The following is a 21,645-nucleotide window of genomic DNA, read 5'->3' on the forward strand; positions in this document are numbered from 1 at the left end:
AATTGGGAAAGTAAAAGTGAAATTGAATCCACCAATGAAATAACGGCCATGATGAGCTAGATTTTGAAGTGCATTTATGCTTAAAAACAAAGCAGATTTATATTGAATTATTATTTATTTTGATGGGATGTTCTCCTGGAAATCTTATTGTTAATACAACGCGTTAACAAACGTAACTCTTCAGAGGGTCATATGAATATTAATTCTAGTATTAGAAAACGAAATGCATAAATGAGTTATATTAGTAGTAGCGTTAGAAAAGAAAATACGTAGAAAAATGAGATCAGATCAAATAATCAAAGTGGAAAACAAGAAGATAATGAGAAGTTTAAGTAAATATACTGTAGTTGAATGTAAAACATGTGTATAGAAAAGGAGGTAAAAGGTTATTTCCGATTAAAGAGCTGAACTGATTGATCGTACTAAACAATATGAAGACGAAGAAAACAAATTAACACTTAGGCAATCATTACCGTTTAAACAAGATGGATTCTTTACACGTAAAATAGCAAGAGAATTATCAAAATTAAAATCAAAACATCAAAATGTTATTTCTATATAAAGAACAAATTTTTGAAGAGCCCAAAGTGAATGCTGAAACATTATCAATAAAAGTAAAACGTACAAAAATCGCATTTAAATCAAGGTAAGAAACATGGAGATTCAAAACGGGCCATAACAAATCAGAAGATCGCCAGAACACAGAAAACAACATCAACTTATCACCAAAACAAATTACAACAGATTACAACTCCGCTTAAAGAAATATAGTTCGTTAAAAGCTATTTTATTGAGTTATCAATATAAGAAAGGAAAATAAATTCAAAACATTTACTTTAATACTGAAAATCGAGAAATATATCAGTCAACTGATTTAAAAGTAGTAGTTAAAATTATGAAAGAAGCATTAAATACAAGAATGAATGAGTCCCAAGTTAGAGGCTCTGTCTGGACTATTATGAATATTAACTTCTTACACCTAGTAATTGTTAAGTATGCGCCATATAAAGATCATACATAGAACTACCAAAACAAATAATGAATAAAAAAGCTGCTATTAATACAAAAAGATAATGAAAAATATTTCTTATATTCAATATATAGAGCTTCATATTCTGTCATAAAATCTCATGCATATCGAGTACTTAAAAGCGATTAAGAATTTAACAACTTACAAGATGAATTAAAATATACACATTTTGCTGTAAAATTATAATATATTGCAAAATTGATAAAAACACGATATATCCACTGATGGTTACGCATATGACAAAGATATTCTATATATCACACGCAAAAGAAGAAAACAATCATGTTAATTTATTATATTTGGTCTAGGAATTAATTCGTGCGGGTGGACAAGAGATGGCGCAACGAACGGAGCGTTCCACAGTTCCGTGTATCCACACATGTGTTGCGAACCCCTGTCATCGCGTATCGTTCGTAGTATAGGGCAGTGGATTAAAGCGTTAACAACACCAGTTTGTAGTTAAGTGAACATGGCGCAATTTGTGCCTGATAAAGTGTTTTTGCGGGGTGTCCTGCTGCATTACTTTAACATGCAGAAAAGTGCGACTGAAAGTCATCGTATTTTGGTGGAAGTCTATGGTGACCATGCTCTAGCTGAGCGAACGTGTCAGAAGTGGTTTGCACGGTTTAGAAGTGGTGATTTCGGCTTGGCAGACCAAGAGCGAGCTGGACAGCCAAAAAAATTTCAAGACGAAGAATTGACAGCATTGCTCGAGCAGGATTCGTGTCAAACGCAGGAACAACTTGCAGCAGCATTAGGCGTTGATCAAACAACAGTCTCCAAACGCTTGAAAGCCATGGGAATGATTCAAAAGATGTCACATTGGGTTCCACATGAATTGAAAGACAGAGACGTTGAAAGACGAAAAACCATTTGCGAATTGCTGCTTCAACGACAGAGCAGAAAGGGGTTTCTGCATCGAATTATTACGGGTGATGAGAAGTGGATCCATTACGAGAACCCTAAACGAAAAAAGGCCTGGGTGAAACCAGGTGAACCAGGTCCATCACAACCAAAACGAGATATTCACTGTGCAAAGGTTATGCTGTGCATATGGTGGGATATGAAAGGTGTGGTGTACTATGAGCTGCTGCAACCGGGTGAAACTATGAATGGAGAACGTTATCGACGACAATTAATGCGTTTGAAGCAAGCTCTGGCCAGAACACGACCAGAATGGGAGAACAGACATGATAAACTTATTGTTCAACATGATAACGCTCGCCCACATGTCGCAAAACCGGTCAAAAGCTATTTAGAAAATGTCGGATGGGAAGTTTTACCCCACCCGCCGTATTCACCAGACGTTGCTCCTTCGGACTACTACTTGTTCGATTGCATGAACAACGATTTGATTGGACAGCGGTTTACTTCTTCAGAAGATATCGAAACATGGGTCTCTGACTGGATCGCTTCCAAGGATGAGGACTTCTTTCGCCACGGAATCCGTACATTGCCTGACAGATGGGCGAAAGTGGTGGCTAGCGATGGACAATATTTTTCTTAAGGTATTTATGTATTTTGTGTTTGTACTACAGCTTCAATGTGTGCGTACCAACCGCACGAATTAATTCCTAGACCAAATATATTAAAGAAATAATAAGTCATATTACTGTTGGATTAAAAGTTTGATCAGATTAGTTTTCCCTCAATTAAGTAAACAGAGGGAAAATACCTATGCAATAGGTGTTCATTCTAGATTCACTCACAAAATGCATTAGGTAAACATGAGGATCAAATAAGTAAGTAAAAATTGAAATGCCAGAAAAAGATACGTTAAATTTAAAAACTATCAATATACAATGAAACTTGATCATGATCAAGTTAAACATCATGATCATATAAGAGAATGGTCTGTTGCTCCCGTTTCTAATATTTGGAATTTAAAAGTTGAGTCTTAAACTTTGTACCAGTTATAATACATAACTTGACAGGATGTGACTCTTATTTGTTTATAAAAGAACGTGATTGTAAGAAACAGTAGATCTAATATCTAATAATGAAGAACAATAAATATATTATTCAGTAAATGTGTAGGGACTATCAAATTAAAATTTATAAATTAATTTAGATTAATGGCTTCTAGTATAGAAGGTTGTCATAAGACTTTACAACATAATAAGTGGTTCATACATAACATTTCTATCCTGATCAAGAAAAATATAAACTCGTAATAAGAAAAGATATTTATCCATACGATTATCTTGATGATTGGATTACATTTTTAAAAAACAATTACTACCAAAGGAACAACTCTTCAAAAAGCTTAGAAACAGAAATTAGTGATAAAGATTATGAATATGGAAAGATTTGTAATAAATTTAAGGTCAAAAATCCTGGACAATATCATGACTTATGTTTAAAGACAAATGTGCTATTAACATATGTATTCGAATATTTTAGAGAAATGGGTATATAAGTTTATGGACTTGATCCTGGTTGGTAGACGACCGCTCCAGATATAGTAATCTTTAAAATGATAAATATAGAATTAGAACTGTTAAATGATTATGATATGATATTAATGATTAAGAAAGAATAAGAGAAAGAACTTAGTAGCTACATGTGAACAAGATCAAAATATTTATTTAATAAATCAGTCTCTGGGAGTATGTCGATTTTAGATTTGTCAAAATATTTAATGTATGAATTCCATTGTAATGTGATGGAACAGAGATAAAAGGACAAAATAGAAATATGCTATACAGACACTAGTAGTTATATTTATTATATTCAAACGAAAAATTTGTACGAAAATATGAAAATTTCTATTAATTACTTTTGGATATTGAGGATAATTAATTATTGCGGATAAGTGATTATCCTCTAAATAATATATATGAACTACCTCAAATAAATAAAAAAATATGCTGAAATGAAAGATGAAATTGGAGAAACAATTATTGAAGAGTTTGTCGGATTAACATAATAAAAATGTACTCAATTAAAGCTCAACAGACCGTTCAAACAAATAAAAAAATTAAAAGTAAATTTGATAAAGAAAAAATATAAAAAGCGAAAGTGTTAAGAAAAATGTAGTAGTATACAAAGAGCTCACATTTAACGAATGTAAATACTGTTTGTTCAATCAAAAAGAATATAAGATGAATTTAATTAGCTTTTAATTAAACTGAATTTAATGAAGTTGCAGTGAGGTCATTATAAAATAGGACAAAAATAAATGTTACGTGTAATATCAAAATTATCTACTTAAAATAACTAAATTAAGAATTTTGTTAAGGATTTAATCCGAAAATCTTATAATCATTCATAATTTAATCTAACTTAATATCATATAATTTCTCGCAGTATTTTCGTAAAATATGTTTATGTAATTTTATACATAAATTCACTTAAAAATAGGTTTTGGGGAAGTTTGGCCCAGTGCAACAAAGTTGTATATACTCCCATGCCAAACTTTAGAGAAATATATCAGTCAGGGGGCGGGCCGACAATCCTGGCCTCTGGTTCCAACAACCGTAGGTCCTAAGCTATAGACCAGAGCACAAAAGTGACCTCAATTGCGTCCTTATTACTGGTGAGAACATCACGCACACGCACGCACGCACACACACATACACAACCATTCTACACACAAAACAAATCACTAGTAAACATTTCTTATATACTATGTGACAAATGCAGAAATATATAGATACTTATCAATTTGATGGAAACAGCTGATAAAGTGCAACTTACCAGAATAATATGGCGTTGGATCACTTTTGATTCTCAGAAAGCTCTGATGAGACATGGAATCATAGCAAGTCCTGAACGGTAGCAAGTGGAATTTCACCAATTCTACGTGCAATAGATCAGTCAGTTTCGTAAGAGAGGGTAGAGGAGAAAATCTGCACCGGATTCGTGCCTCCAAAAGCCCACATATGTTCAATTATGTTCAAACTCGGAGGTTTGGAGGGCCAGGGGAGGTGGTCAACTTCATTATGATGTTCCTCAAACCATGCCGCAACAGCTCCAGTTGTGTCAATGAGCACATTGTCATCCTCGAACACGCCATAATTTCCAGGAAACATCTCGAATATACAATGCTAATGGTTCCCTAGAATAGCAACATAATCATAGGTAGTGATGTGATCCGTAAGCGCCAGTACAGACCCCTTTGAAAACTAAGCTGTAGCAGACCACTGCATCAAGAGAGACCGCCATGTTTCACGGTTGGGTGGAGACACTACGAATTATACGCTTGAGCAACCACCATACATAAACACGATCCGTGATTTGAAATAAGGTTACGATGACTCATACGACTATGCCACACATTTCCATACATCATCAGTTCATGATATATGTCGCGGCACCATTGGCGCCATGCTAAAGCGTTGTAATCTCAAAGCTGTTATTTCACGTGTGAGACTTGATCCCGTATGTTGATGTCACGTAACTTAGGGCAGACTGTGATTATTGACAGAGGCTGTGGGAGGTACTACTTGAATTCTTCCGTCATTATCCTGCAAGAAACAGTTTTCTTAGAACTTGTCATTGTGTACTCCTTGTACTATAGGCACATGATGATTGGGCAGTAAATGGCAACTGTTTATATCAGGTAGTAGAAAAAGTGTTGAGTCTTCTGCATACAAAATAACTTCAGTGTCTCACAGCTTAAGACATAGGAGTCGTAGCGGGTGGGGCTTAACTTCATTTGACAGCTGGTAGTTGGAGCGCGCGAAAAGTGTTAAAATTCTTATAATCAGACGTAAGGTATTGCGCCATGAATACGAGTGAGCCTTCTGCATAACTGGGCTACATTTTACAATTTTAATTCGAAAAGGTACATATGCCCGATCAGAGCTGTGAACACATTTATACTGTTTATGAGCAAAATACGTTATCAAAAGCAACATCCAAAAAATGGTTCAATTGTTTTCGTTGGAAATTTGTATATCCAAGAAGCTTCAATAGTTGGCGGTCAATAGTTCAATACTTCTAGCAGTTGGTGACCAATCACAGGGAAAGTCGACCAAAAGGGTATGTAACCAATCGTGGCGTCGCCAGGGAACTAAACAGTGTTAAACGATTAAGGGAAAACCGAGTACAAAAAGAAGCTCGGCGTTTGGGTGTCATGTGATCTAGCTCAAAAACATATACTCGGTCGAATTTCTATCTGCGAATCTCTATTAAAACGTATCAAACACGAACAATTTCTGAAGGGTTGATCACGAGTGATAAAAAATTGGTACCCTCCGACAACCATGTGCGAGAAAGATCGTGCTCGAAGCGAAAACAAGGTCGACAGGTTGTGTCAAAGGGAGGTTTGGAGGGATTGGAAAGGCAGCGTGCATCACGAGCTGCTTCCGCCTTTCAGAACGATAGAATCAGATTTGTACTGTAGTACAAGTGTATCAAGCTAGTAAAGAGAAACGGCCGGAACTGGTTAACAATACGCATGTCACATACGACAGTAACAACGTCAGACTACATACAACTTTAATACTCACCGGAATTTGAGAGAATTTGGCCCTGGGGTTTTTAATGTGTCCATCGTACGACCCGAACTTAGCACCGTCAGACTATCATTTGTTTTAGTCTCTACACAACTCCCTGAATGGTTTTAAGTTAGTTTCAAAAGAGACATATGAAAGTCGCTTGCATTTTTTTTTTTTTTTTTTACCAGATACCACAGTTCTATAGCGACGAAACTATGGTGTTGTCGTCAAAGTGTTAATCGTGATCGAATAGAAGATCGTCGAACAAAAGATATCATATACAGTTCGATGTTATTTTCAAATCACAATAAACGTATTCTCAATTTTGACTTCCGAAGGCTCAATACTGTTCAGACAACCTGATATCACATTCAACATACCACTTAAAAAATTGGACATGAATTCAAGATGGCGAACAACGATTTCATTTGGCCAAAAACTTAATTCCCAGCTACAATGATTATTTCAGTAATTTTCCAATTATGTCTCATTATCAAATTGTGTCTGATAGTTGACAAATTCCATAGCACTAGTTAGAGGTCATCTGCAAACATTTTGCAATAATGTTTGATGTAGTCTATCTACGTAAAATGTCAAAATTACGAAGTGTTTATTTTATTTACTATTTTTTGTATTTTCTTTTCTTAATTGTTTCTTTTTCAGCTAACTCAAATAATACTGACTTATAAAATAATAAAAGAATTTTCCAAAAAATACATTTCGAGAGAAGAAGAACACACTGAAGATGATGAAGAGATGAATGGAGACGATGACAGCAAAGAGGAACAGAAATAACTAAAGAATTGATTGGACCAGAGGACGTAATTGGCGATTATGATTAAAGGAACGTAATACAGAATAAATATTTAGAGATCTAAGTGCAGACTTTTTAGTCTCTAATAATCTAAAAATGTATGTTAGTATTTTGAACCTGAATAAAATTTAAAAATCACTACACTAAACTGTCTTGCTACCATTTTGTAAAACTGATGTATGAATCGTGCAATAATTTAGAGTAATTTCCGAAATAAGTATTAAATACTATCATAAAATGTATATATTTTTCCAAAACTTCCTCCAAAAGAAACTTGTTTCATTACTAAACTATTATTTTAGAAAGAAGTAAATTATACCATGTTGTAGTTACCAATAGAATATTTATACAGGGTGTCTCAAAAGTCTCCCGACATAGGATAACTGTTATTATCAGAGTTACAATAAAATGTACGGGGGGAAACCGTCTTCAAATATGTTTTCAATCTAAAATGAATGTTTTTTTTTTTAATCGGACGAGCCGTTTGGACGTATACTCTTTATGCGCTCAATGTTAAATGAAATTGCAACGTTGCCATTTACCTGGACCCACAACATAAGTGAATGAAGTTACTGTTTGAAGTGGGGGCTGGTCATCTATACGTTAGCGTAAAAGACATAACTTCGTTCCTAACTGCCGTACCATCAAAGTCGACCTTTATTCTGGACAGTTATAGAAGACGTATGATGCACTCCACCCACAAATATTCGGCATCGATGACCTGAAAGTGTGTCCTGCTGCAAAAGGATAACGCAAAAACAAATTTGACTCGAAAATCAAAGAAAAATTCAGGACCTTGATCGTATCGAACTGACGCCACATCCGGTGTATAATCCTGACTTTTCTTCTTCGAATTACTAACTGTTTCAGTCCGTGGCGCACTTCCTGAAATCACGATCCTTCACCAGTCACGAGCTATACCCTCCATTCCAAAAGAAACCGAACTTTTGAAAACAAACAGTACCACTAGTGCCATCTGTTGTAATATTTTACCGGTAGATGGCGTAGTCCCTCATTGACAACTGGTATAAATGTCATGACATTTGGATGCACGGCAACAAAGTTATTGCGTTTCAACTGTCAGTGTGTTGTGTACATCGGTCGGAAAATGAGTTTCAAACAGCGAGCTGCAATTGAGTTTTGTGTTAAACTGGGTAAAACTTTTAGTGAAACGCACCAAATGCTACAAAATGCATATGGTGATGAGTGTCTATCCCGTACGCAAGTTTACGAGTGGTTCAGGCGATTCAAATCGGGTAGAGAGACGCTGGATGATGACGAAAGATCAGGCCGTCCCAGAACCGGATTATCGGAAGAAAACATCGAAAAAGTGCGTGAATTCATCAAACATAACAAAAAATCGTCGGTGAAAGTTATTGAAATGGAATTAGGCATTCCTCAAACAACCGCATACCGCATTTTGACCGAAGTTTTGGGCCTTAAGAAGGTTAATTCGCGGTTCGTACCACACAAACTCACCGAAGACCAAAAAGTTGATCGAATTGCGCATTGCAAAGACATCGTTAAAAGTGCTCGGCAGGATCGAAACTTCTTGAAATCGATTGTAACTGGTGACGAGACGTGGTGTTTTGAATATGAGCCCGAAACAAAGCGGCAAAGTGCTGAATGGAGAGCGCCGGATGAAGAACACCCAAAAAAAGTCGCTTGGTGAAGTCAAAAGTTAAGGTGATGCTGATTTGTTTTTACGATTCAAAAGGAATTATCCACAAAGAATTGTTCAGCCCGGCCAGACAGACACTGGAGAGTTTTACTTGGGCGTCATGAAGCGTTTGCTGGCAAGAATTCGTCGTATTCGGCCCGAATATCGCGAAATCGGCAGTTGGACTCTTTTGGACGATAATGCACCATCACATCGTTCGCGACTTGTAACTGAATTTTTGGTCAAAAATCACATTATTCGGTTGCATCATCCGCCCTATTCACCAGATCTCGCTCCGTGCGATTTCTATCTGTTCCCGAAACTGCATTTGGCGATGAAAGGAAAGTGGCACGCATCGATTGATGCCATTGAGAAGGCGACGACCGCCGTCCTAAAGACCATTCCAATAAAGGACATGGAGAAGTCGTTTGACAACTTGTTGGAGCGTGCAAATATGTGTATCGATGCAGAAGGGGAATACATTGATTAATAAAAATGATTTGTTCCAAAATGTACATTGCTTTTTTTTTTTTAAACGTTCGGTTTCTTTTGGAATGGAGGGTGTATAAACAGCATGATTCGCTTATTTGCCTCTAATGACAAGACTAATGGGGTTTCGATATGGAATCGAGGAACTGATAGGAAGCTTCATGCAGTCAGTCCATCACGAGGAACTATACATTGAATGTTAACCTGCTTTCTTTGTATTGTAATAAGTATAGGTATGTTGAGCATCACGAAATTGGAAGGCTTATGACTCATCTTTCTTTGAACGAAATAGTGATGCATGTTTGGAAAAAGCTCATCCAAATAAAACTTTTTTTTTTTTTTTACTAAAAATAAATTGACCATTACACTATATGAAAAGATAGAGCTTCATGTCTAGGTTCATGCTTCATCTAGTCAGCAAAAGTTTTTGGTGGCCCTACCTCAAGGCCCAGAGGTGCTTAGGACCAATCTCTGTAAATCATGATAGCGCTATATCTTCATCAAACCTCAAATTTTGGGAAGAATGCATAGGACCACCCCCTTATATTTTGAAAATTTCCAAAATTTGGTATGGTAGTATAGGACCGGATGTACCTCTGTAGGTTTAGGTGGCCCATCTCTTTCCCTTTTAGGTAAAAATGCCACAAATGTAAATTCGAAGGCTTTTGACCTAATATATTTTTTTTGATGAGGCTTTATTAGGTCATATGGCAATATGATTTAGTACGGGGTTTATTCTTTTTCATCGGACATGGGTACATCGACACACCCCTCCTAAATTTCGAGAAGGGAATATAGAATCACTCCTTAAATTTAGGAATTGGCAGAAAACAAAATTTAACAAATATTCTATAGAATTTGAAAGTGAGAATGAAATCTTTGAATTTAACGTCCCGCGCCTATAGAATTTGAATATAACCTCTGTAAATTTGGATGATCTTACCTATCCGTTTCTTTGGGTAAAAATTGACAGAATATTCATATTGTCATGTATTCACCAGATAGTAAAGTATTGACCTAATTCATCTCTGATGAGTCTTTAATACTTGTATGGTTGAGTACAGGGGTCTAATCTCCCATAGGACATGACTACACAGATGATCCTTTCTCAAAATTTGAGCTAGTCTTAAATTTTGGAAGAGATGTTGGCCCACCTCAAATTTAGAAATTATCAAAAAGTAAAAAAATTGGTAAATATTCTCCAGGATGGGGGGCGCGGAGGCTCAGTGGTAGAGCGTTCACCTCCGGTGCTTGGGGTCCCAGCTCGCGCCGTGTGGACTTTGTGGTGGACAAACACCGTGCTCGTGGGTTTTCTCGGGGTTCTCCCGTTTCCTCCCACTTTCTTCATTCCACCATTTCACTCATTTCTCATTATCACCGTCTCCTTTAGCCTAACCGGCATAACTGTGGGACGTTAAACTTAAAGATTTCATTATTCTCCAGGATGCAAACATATAATTCTGTAAATCCTTCTATAATTAAGAAATATCAATACTATACGTAAGTAACACAGGAATTTTTAATTTTGATGGAAAATTTAAATTAATATGAGGCGGAATTTTGAATATAGTACCTCAAGTTTCACTGACACTTTGATTTTTGAGTACTACTGTACAGTAAGTGCAGGCTCTAACCATCAGAATACATGTCTGCTTTGTGTCGTTTTGATCACTGGTATCTTATGACATTTTTTACAGTGAAAATACTAAACGTGTTTCCCTTTGGTAACTCAAACGCAGTAACGTAGCGTGAAGTTTTGAAATGGGTAGGTTGAAATTAGATTCGTAGCTAGAGGGTGGCTAGGAGGGGCCCAGTCCGCTCAAACTTGCACTTGTTTGTTGTATGTATAAATGAGTGTAAAGCGAATTCAAGTTACCCAATCTACCTCCCCCCCACACACACACACAAAACGATCCCGCTCTTATTAAAACGAACACGTCTTATTGTTCTAACTACGGACCTGGCTGTAATGCTTGATAGAAAAATGCTGATTCATGCAATATGTTCATCACATAATGCAAGAAATATTATAAGAGTGGTTCTGCTTCATACTCTCCTTATATATTCGGTTCCAATTTATTAGACAGTCAACAGATTACTAAAAAATTCCAATCAATTATTTAAAGAATGTAACAAATGAAGTAATAAGAATTTCATATACTGTTTCAAAGAAACAAATAAAACCGGATATATGGCTATATTAATTGTAAATTCCCGAAATCATACACACAAATTGAACTACTTCATCCACAACAACACATATCAGCATACTACTGGAAAACAGTGGAGCAGCAGCTCACAGTTAATTGATGATTTTTACAGAAAAGACTACTTTTAGATTGAAAGTATGATTTAAAAAAAGAAAAAAAAACTACACCTCATCTGAGTATAGTATCGATCAGTATCGATCTTCGAAAAACTTACGGATAGCAACGCCAACGTAAAAAATACAACAAGCAATTATAACTGCTATGTTAATTATCACCAACTAAAATGCAAATTTTACGCTGTGATAACGCAAACCAGTACGCAATAAGGTCCCTGATATATTAATACTATTCATAACAACATAACATTTTTATTCTCTCTCTCTCTTTTTGGACAAAACTTGTTACTGAATGCGAGCTTCTAAATTTTTCGTAGTCTCTGTTCTGTAGTTTCTTACAAGACCGCGTCCTGTCGATTTTGTTTCCCCAAATATCCGAAAGGCTAGCCTTTCGTCACCATTCGTCCACTTTCGTCGCATCGTGTTGATTTGTGTATTGCTTAAATAGTTGGTCTGCTGAGGGTGGCGGGAAAGTGATTGTCACCGCCCCATTCCTCTAATTCCATGAGAAAAGCGGAAGGCTAGCGGCCGATAGCCTTCAATGCGTTCTTGCAGAAACTTCGCTTCAACTCGCTTGATGTTTAAGCAGCGTTTTATAAAATAAATCCATTTTAATAAAATTAATTGTATCAATGTCCAAAAGCAACATGTCAGACTGATGTATAAATAAATAGATAGGCTAAGCCTTATAGCCTTAATGGACACTACGTACCTGCTCAAACGGGATATTTATATATCAATTGATTTACTCCCGAATTTTATAAAGTATGCGAAGTAAGTTTTAATTTTTCAAGCGCTTAAGTAACTATTTAAAAAAAAAAACTCGGCTATATTAGTGTTTGTTATTTTTTTTTTACATTATTCTTCAAACTTTTAACACATTTTGGTAACAATATTTTTTGTAACACATTATTTCTCTTAATTTCTAAAGAAAATTTAAGATAAGGTAAAACTGAACCCCATCTTCTGAAAATGGAGTTAAAATTTTAATTTAACGTTCATGGTTATTATCTTTAGGGTAAAGAGGATGGATGAATAATAAGAGAGAATGATTATGAAAGAATTGGTGGAATGATAATGTGGGAGAAAAACGGGAGATCTTTGGGAAAACCGATGAAGATGATGGTCCACCACAAACTTACCAGCGACCTCTTGCACCATATGTCAACGCTGTACCACTAAGCTATACCGTGCCCTCTTAGCTATTTGCTTGTGTATGTCGCAAATCGACAACGGTGCTAGAGGTTGGACAGCAATGCCATTGCTTAGAAACAATTTGGTTAGCATAAATAGGTAGGGAAAATTAAAGTATTTATATATCCTATAGCGTCCATTACCAAATATAGATAAGGAAAATCTTATAGTTTACAATATTTATAAGACGTTTTACGTTAAAAAAAAATTCTACTGGTTTCTTTTGTTATCATAATTAAAGCCCGGAATTAATGGCAAAATGCCATAAGTGCCATTATTGCAGTTTTCATGGTATTTTCAGGAAAAGTGCAATTTCACAATTTAGAAGCAATTTGTTGCCATTGTCACAGGTTTTCTCTTCCACTGCTCTTTATTTACTCATGAATGACAGCATACAGATCTGAGTCGCTCTTATCTGGTCAAGCGATCCCGGTGTCTGATGATAACTGGTCTATTCCCGTTGGAATGTGAGAAGTGGAGGGGCGGGAATGCTAGTGCCTATTCAGTTCTTGGAATTTTGAAGCAGTGTTCGGTTCTTGGAATGACAAACGAAGATGCTTACTTTCAAGAAGTAGCCAAGTGGACAGTTATTGTGAATCTTAGGCGTGCGTGATACAGAACTGGTATTTATGTGCGTTTCAGTATTTCAAGATGCCGAAAGTTGCTCTTTCTAGGCAACAGAAGTTGGAAAAATTTGTAACTTCAGGCGTACTGTGTCTTCAACAGATGGTTCTGTACTGTTTTGTAAGTTATGTGAAACTGTTGTTTCCGCTGAAAGCGTTATTTTGTAACACACCATATATGCACTGCAAAACACAATTCTGCAAGGACACGCAAATCAGTTGGTGAAAAGTTCAGAATATTCTTGGAACAGTTACGAATCCCGCTTCACGTACTAACAATTTTGTGAATGATCTGTGTGAAGCTCTAATTAACGCGGACATTCCTTTATGGAAGTTAGAAAATGTTTCTTTTAGAAATTTTCTCGAGAAATACACAAAACAAAAAGTTTCAAGTGAATCATCTTTGAGAAAGACTAACGTTGATAGCGCGTACAGCAGAACTATTGACGATATCCGTAAAAGTGTTGCTGACAGAAATATATGGATTTCAATTGAGGAAATTTGCGATATTCTAGGATGTTCCATTGCCAACGTTATGGGAGGGAAAGAAGGCACACAAACATTTTTGATTGCATCAGAAGTTCTGGAAAAAGTAAATGGCACACCAATTGCACAGGTTTTTACAAAATCGCTGAGTGTTCTGTGGCCAGAATGTGTAAAATACGATAAAGTCCTTGTTTTTGTCAGAGACGGAGCTGCATACATGAAAAGTGCAGTAAAAGCCCTTAAGCTTCTATTCCCACGTATGCTGCACGCCACCTGTCTGGTACACGCGCTACATAGAATTGCAGGGGAAGTTCGTTCTCATTTTCCTGACGTTAACCTTCTTGTGTCAAATGTGAAAAAGGTATTTCTGAAAGCTCCCTCGCGAACAAGTGCGTTTCGCGAATTAGCCCCTGAACTTCCGCTTCCATCACAGCCTGTCTTAACGAGATGGGGTACATGGATTACAGCTGTTTTCTATTATGCTAATAACTTTGAATCCATCAAAAGAATCATTGATACTTTTGATGAGGATGATGCGTCTTCAATTAAGGTTGCTCGAAGTTTGCTTAAGAAGAATTCCTTCATTGCAACACATTTTGCAAAGTTACCAGATGCTATTGCCAAGCTTGAAAAAAAGAACAGACTCTCGCTAGTTCTCTGAAAATCTTCAATGATACTCTCAACGATCTGAGTGTTGTACCTGGTAACAAGGGCGAGTATATTCGGCGTGTGATCGTGTTGTAAGTGCTAATCCAGATTTGGGAAAATTGAAGGACATCGCTAGTGTTATGGAAGGTGATGCTGATACAACTGTTGAGTGACATGGATCCTTCCCAAATTACATGTTTCAAGTATGCTCCAGTGACATCTGTAGATGTGGGATCATTTTCACATCTAACGCGATTTTTTTTCTGACGGGAAACAAAGTCTTTCCTTTGAAAATCTTAAAAAGATGTTAATAATTTCAGAGAACAAAAATGTGAAAAACTTTTCGTAAGTGAAAATGAACTGCCAGTGTAGTGTAAAATGACTTCATTTTAGTATTTCTTGTGTTTTGAATGTTTGTGCTAATGTAACCGCGTGTGAATAAAATGTGATAATTATCGTTTCATTGTTACTACTGAAGAATGGTGAATGAATTGTTAGATGTCGTCCCTCCACGGGTTGCACAAGTTTATAGAATTTTAAGTGGTAAGTACAAAGTGCAAAATGAAACTTTTAGTTCGAATAGTAAACAAATTATAGCCTATTATAGCTTTTACATATGTTAGTATCTATTTTTCCCCAAAGTTCGTGATTGCTTGTTTATTTTATTTTGCCATTTTTGGGTGTTTATTTTGCAATTTTGCCAGTCATTTTCGGGCTTTTATTTCGCCATTAATTCCAGGCTTTAATCATAATTTGTAAGAAGTATCAATATACTCCACTTCTACTCAAAATTATTTTGTCGAGCATGAACCTCTTAGATTAAATTAATTCCCTAATAATGAAAGGCGCGTAAGAGCGACTTTAAAACCATAATATACATGAATATCAGCGACGATGCGTTATTTTTGCAAACATCAACATGTTGCCTCCGCTACTTAACAAACAAACAAACAAAAAAAAAGTAATACATTGAATAAAATGTTTGTCTTCTATTTTCTGAAAGACTAATTACTATATGAGACATTATTCAAATTAAACACTTGATTTTTTTGGTAAAAAAATTATTTTTATTATTATTTGTAACAAAAATACTTCAATTTGAAACTATATATTTAAAAAAGAAACCATTAGCTTATAGTACAAAATCTGCTCTGTATAATTATATAAATTGTATTTACGGTTATTGAATCTAGATTTGTAAGATGCATCTGAAATTCTAGATATCACATACATTTTAGTCAGGTCGATGGATGCAAAAATTGCTCGTATGATGATAAAAGAATGAAACGTGGTACAAATGTTCCAAATACTATTCTGAACATTTGTAGATGTGGAGCCATCATGAAATGTATATACCATAGCAACGGTTGCTAGACAACATAATTTCCTTAACAACCGTCACTGTTACTTGTATTTAACATTATTTCTTATTATATTCGTTCCTTTCTGTCCCTGTTGTTTATTAAATACTAGTATAATCATTTTCAGATGTGAGCAACCATTGTGAAATGTATATACCATAGCAATGGTTCCTAGACAACATGATTTCCCTATCAACCGTAACTATTACCTGTATTTAACGTGTATTTCTTATTATACTTTCCTTTCAGCTGTCCTTGTTGTTTATTTCTGAACATTTTCAGATGTGAGCCACCATTGTGATATAATAGGAACGGTTGCTAGACAACATCATTTCCCTTCCAACCATAACTATTACCTATATTTAATGTGTATTTCTTATTATAAACTTCCTTTCCAGCTGTCATTAATGTTTATTAAATATCATTCTAAACATTTTCAGATGTGAGCTACCATTGTGATGTATATATAATAGCATCGGTTGCTAGACAACATTATTTCCTTACCAACCATCACTATTACCTGTATTTAACGTGTATTTCTTATATTTCCCTTTCAGCTGTCCCCGTTGTTTATTTCTGAACATTTTCAGATGTGAGCCACCATTGTGATGAGTATATATAATAGCAACCGTTGCTAGACAACATAATTTCCCTAGCAACCATAACTATTACCTGTATTTAACGTGTATTTCTTATTATATACAGTGGAGTCTCGTTAATTCGAACTTGGATAATTCGAACAGAAGTCCATTCCCCTTGAAAACTGCATTGAAACCAATAGTAAAAAATCGTGAATAAATCGAACTTTTGAATCTATGTTTTGGATAAGTCGAAGTAAATACAGTTGAAAATTTTTAATGTTGGACAGATGTAAACAGAGAAATACAGTTTTAACGTGTTTTCAGTTATCCAGATGCATCCATAGGGAAGAGTAATACAAAAGATAAATAGAAAATCTATGTAATGATAAAGATGAAGGTGAGTTGGGGAAGAAGTAAAGATAGAGAACGTGTGCCAATTCATCTTGTTTCAGAATTGGTTGAAAATTTAAGATGCATTATTGATAAAATCAACCAACTGTTATTAATATCGTATTCCACGCAATACATGAAATTCGAGATTTATTGACCGTGCAAAAACAATCAAAATTAAGCTAATGAGGTTTTCGACTTCTTAAAAGTGAGAACAGACTATTCAAATTGTTATTGGTGTTTAATTGTTTAAGCTATTCAGTGTATGTTGTAGTGTTGTACGTAAATATATTTTCCATTGCACACGTAGTTTGAATTATGTGAAGTCAATGTCGTTTGTTAGTTTGCCGTATTCGATCACGCAAATAATAAGCTGCAAGCTGCTTTAAAGGCAAAGTCTACACCATATGAATATGTTTCTGATGCACAGTACTTTCGTTTGTTTGCTGTTATATATGTGCAAATGAATCTTGTTGGATAATTCGAATTTTGGATAATTCGAAGTTTTTTCGTGTCTCCTTGGACTTCGAATTAAAAAGTGTCCACTGTACTTCCCTTTCAGCTGTCCCTGTTGTTTATTTCTGAACATTTTCAGATGTGAGCCACCATTATGAAATGTATATACCATAGCAACGGTTGCTAGACAACATAATTTCCTTACCAACCATCACTATTACCTGTATTTTTACGTGTATTTCTTATATATATTTTCCTTTCAGCTGTCCCTGTTGTTTATTTCTGAACATTTTTAGATGTGAGCCACCATTGTGAAATGTCTATACCATAGCAACGGTTGCTAGACAACATAATTTCCCTAGCAACCATAAATATTACCTGTATTTACGTGTATTTCTTATTATATATTTCCCTTTCAGCTGTCCTTGTTGTTTATTTCTGAACATTTTCAGATGTGAGCCACCATTATGAAATGTATATACGATTGCAACGGTTGCTAGACAACATCATTTTCCTAGCAATTATAAGTATTACCTGTATTTAACGTGTATTTCTTATTATATGCTTCCCTTTCAGCTGTCCCTGTTGTTTATTTCCGAACATTTTCAGATGTGAATCACCATTGTGAAATGTATATACCATAGCAACGGTTACTAGACAATATAATTTCCCAAGCAACCGTAACTATTACCTGCATTTAACATGTATTTCTTGTTATATATTTCCCTTTCAGCTGTCCTTCTTGTTTATTTCTGAACATTTTCAGATGTGAGCCACCATTGTGAAATGTATATACCATAGCAACGGTTGCTAGACAATATACAAGGGATGGATAAAAAGTAATGGCACAGTTGTTATAATTTATAATTGACTGTATTAGAAGGGAAAATACGTTCTACATTTCTTCAATGTAATCACCCCCCATGTCCACAACCTTCTGAAACACGTATGGAAGGCGCCGTACTCCGTCAGTACGTTGTTCTCTGGCTATGTCTCGCAGCGACCGCCCTACGGCATTGAGGATGGCCTGTCTGGTGTTGTATCGTTGTCCGCAAAGTGGTTGCTTCATCTTGGAAAACAGGTCATAATCGCACGGACTCATATCCGGCGAATATGGTGGATGTTCCAGAATCTCCCTGATTGGGGTCCGTGCCAAAAGATCAGGTCGCTTTCTCCGAAGTGCGGGACGCAGATGGTGTTGCAAGAACGTGCAGTAATATGGCGCATTCACAGTCTGCCCTGCTGGTACAGCATGGTGCAGGATAACCCCTTGGACATCATACGCCACTATCAACATCACCTTCACTCCTCCCTGACTAGGGCGCACAGTCTTTGGCCGAGGGGAACTGGGATGCTTCCATTCGTTGGATTGGCGCTTCAAACATGGTTCGTAGGATCGAACCCAGGTTTCATCACTGGTAACGATCCTGCTCAAGAAATTGTCACCCTCCCTTTGGTGGCGGTCCAGCAATTCTTGTGCAAGTGCATATCGGTACCATTTCTGCACCTCGGTAATGACATGTGGAACCCAACGTGCTGCAATTTTGCGAAAACCCAAGATGTCGTTCAAAATGTGAAGCACAGTTTTATGGCACACCCCAACCTCTGCCGATAACTCACGCGCAGTCCACCGTCTATCCACGTCCAGCAAGGATGCAAGGAGCTGAATTGTCATGTTGTCCACTGGAGGTCGTCCAGAACGTTGGAGATCTTCCACGTTCTGTCTGACTTCACGAAACACTTTAACTCATCGAGCTACGGTGTGGTATGGCAACGCTGCATCACCAGACTTCCCGCAGTCTCTGAAAACATTCTAGTGCACTACGACCACGTGCCACTTCAATTTTGATTTACGAACGCTGTTCATCTTTAGTGAACATTGTGTTTAGAGCGCTTCCACTCGCGATACCAATTTGACGCCACTGCTCTCGTTGACTGAGTGACTCAACAGCGTTCCCACTCACCTAAGTTCCTCAACTGAGATTGTCTTCTCCGGTGCTGCCACCTCGCGGTTCTCCGTCACTAGACTGGCGCGTGCCGGCAGGGTTGCCAGTACTTTTTATCCAACCTATGTAATTTCCCAAGCAACCATAACTATTACCTGTATTTAACGTGTATTTCTTATTATATATTTCCCTTTCAGTTGTCCTTGTTGTTTATTTCTAAACATTTTCAGATGTGAGCCACCATTGTGAAATGTCTATACCATAGCAACGGTTGCTAGACAATATAATTTCCCAAGCAACCATAACTATTACGTGTATTTCTTATTATATATTTCCCTTTCAGTGGTCCTTGTTGTTTATTTCTAAACATTTTCAGATGTGAGCCACCATTGTGAAATGTATATACGATAGCAACGGTTCCTAGACAATATAATTTCCCTAGCAACCATAACTATTACCTGCACTTAACGTGTATTTCTTATTATATACTTCCCTTTCAGCTGTCCCTGTTGTTTATTTCTGAACATTTTCAGATGTGAACCACCTTTGTGAAATGTATATACCATAACAACGGTGTTAAACATAATTTCCTTAGCAACCATCACTATTTCAACCATTATTTGTATTTATTGTGTTTTTCTTATATACTTTCCTTTCAGTTATAATTGGTCTTTAAACGCTGACACTTTCTATTGTTTTTAATTTTTTATTATTATTATTTACAGGTGACTAGCGTATAGAACTTATAGACCAAGATTCAAAATGGCAACTGACTGGTCGAAATGTGCCCTATGTCAACTTGACAGCAAAGAACCACTGACATGCCCTAGTGATACAGGTTACAAAACTATAGCAGAGAACATTCTTCACTTTAATGAGCTTCAGTTCATGCCAATCCAAGTAGATATAACACGATTGAACTATGGTAACGGTATTGAGTGCACATTCAAGGAACAAAAAGCTAAGTGGCATAAATCGTGTTATTTGTTTGTTATAATTCTCGGGGGACTTCCTACAGAGATGACATGCTACAAAATGTTGGGTCGTTGGTTGGAAGGTAGTGGCTGGATAGAAGCTCTCCAAGCAGCAGAACTTGCTACTCCTGGCATTGTGGAATCATTTCTCAAAGCATCCCACGTTAGACATACCCGACATGCACATCAAGTTACTGCATGTGCACTGTATGTACTGTTGAGGAAGGCATATGATTTGTATGTACATCGAAACCATCCCTGACGGTCCGGCAGAGAGTTTTAATACTTGGTGTATACAGCAGAAGAATGAACATCCACAGTTCCTGTACTGGTACACAAATCTCGAACTGGAATTACTTGTGTTGGCATTTGTACGTTCATTGCGTACGGGTAACTTCAAATTGTATACAGATACACTAACTGAACTGACACCTTGGTTCTTTAGCGTGAATCATACGAATTATGCTCGTTGGATGGCAGTTCATGTGAGAGACATGTGCAGCCTTGACAGTACCCATCCTGATGTTACTAAAGAGTTCCAAGAAGGTAAGTTTGTAGTGGCTAAGTCCCAGAGAAAATTTTCTCTCATTGCTATTGATCAGTCATGAGCAAAATAACGGGCTCGTGAAGGAAGATGGGGAATAATTGGTTTGACACAGGATTCCGACGCTATTTTACGATGGGCAGTAGCAGGCCCACAACTTATCCGTGTTATTTCTGAATTGGAAATATCCATGGTAGGAAAAACACAATGTGTTCACGTACGAAACCATGAGCAAAATGAGTCTACCCAAAAGTTATATGCTACGCAGGTGAATGCACTGGTCAATGTGATAAAGGGCATGGGGAATCCATTTGAAGAAGAAAGCCAGGATCTCCTGAGATTGCATTCGAAAGATGTAATGAGCCAGCGGTCAATTGAGTGCCTTAGAACAAACACCAAGCATATAACAGGTAAGATTACGAGGAACAAAGTGGTGCTATTCAATGAAGACTCATATAACTCAAAAGTAGCAGGAGCGAAGATGAGCCTTCTCAAAAGTGAGTCATCTTTATTTGCAAGACTGTATATTACATGCCAGAGAAGAGACAGTGACTTGGACAATTTCTTCAGACATGAAAACCATCCATTTCCGCCACCTCTCTCTTCCTATGGCCAATTACGTTTGGGAAAAAAGTAGGATCTTGTGGCCTGTCTTGAACATCATGCACAGAATATTTGC

This window comes from Thermobia domestica, chromosome 12 (assembly GCF_964235325.1).
Source record: "Thermobia domestica chromosome 12, izTheDome1.hap1.1, whole genome shotgun sequence".
NCBI classification, from domain to species: domain Eukaryota; kingdom Metazoa; phylum Arthropoda; class Insecta; order Zygentoma; family Lepismatidae; genus Thermobia; species Thermobia domestica.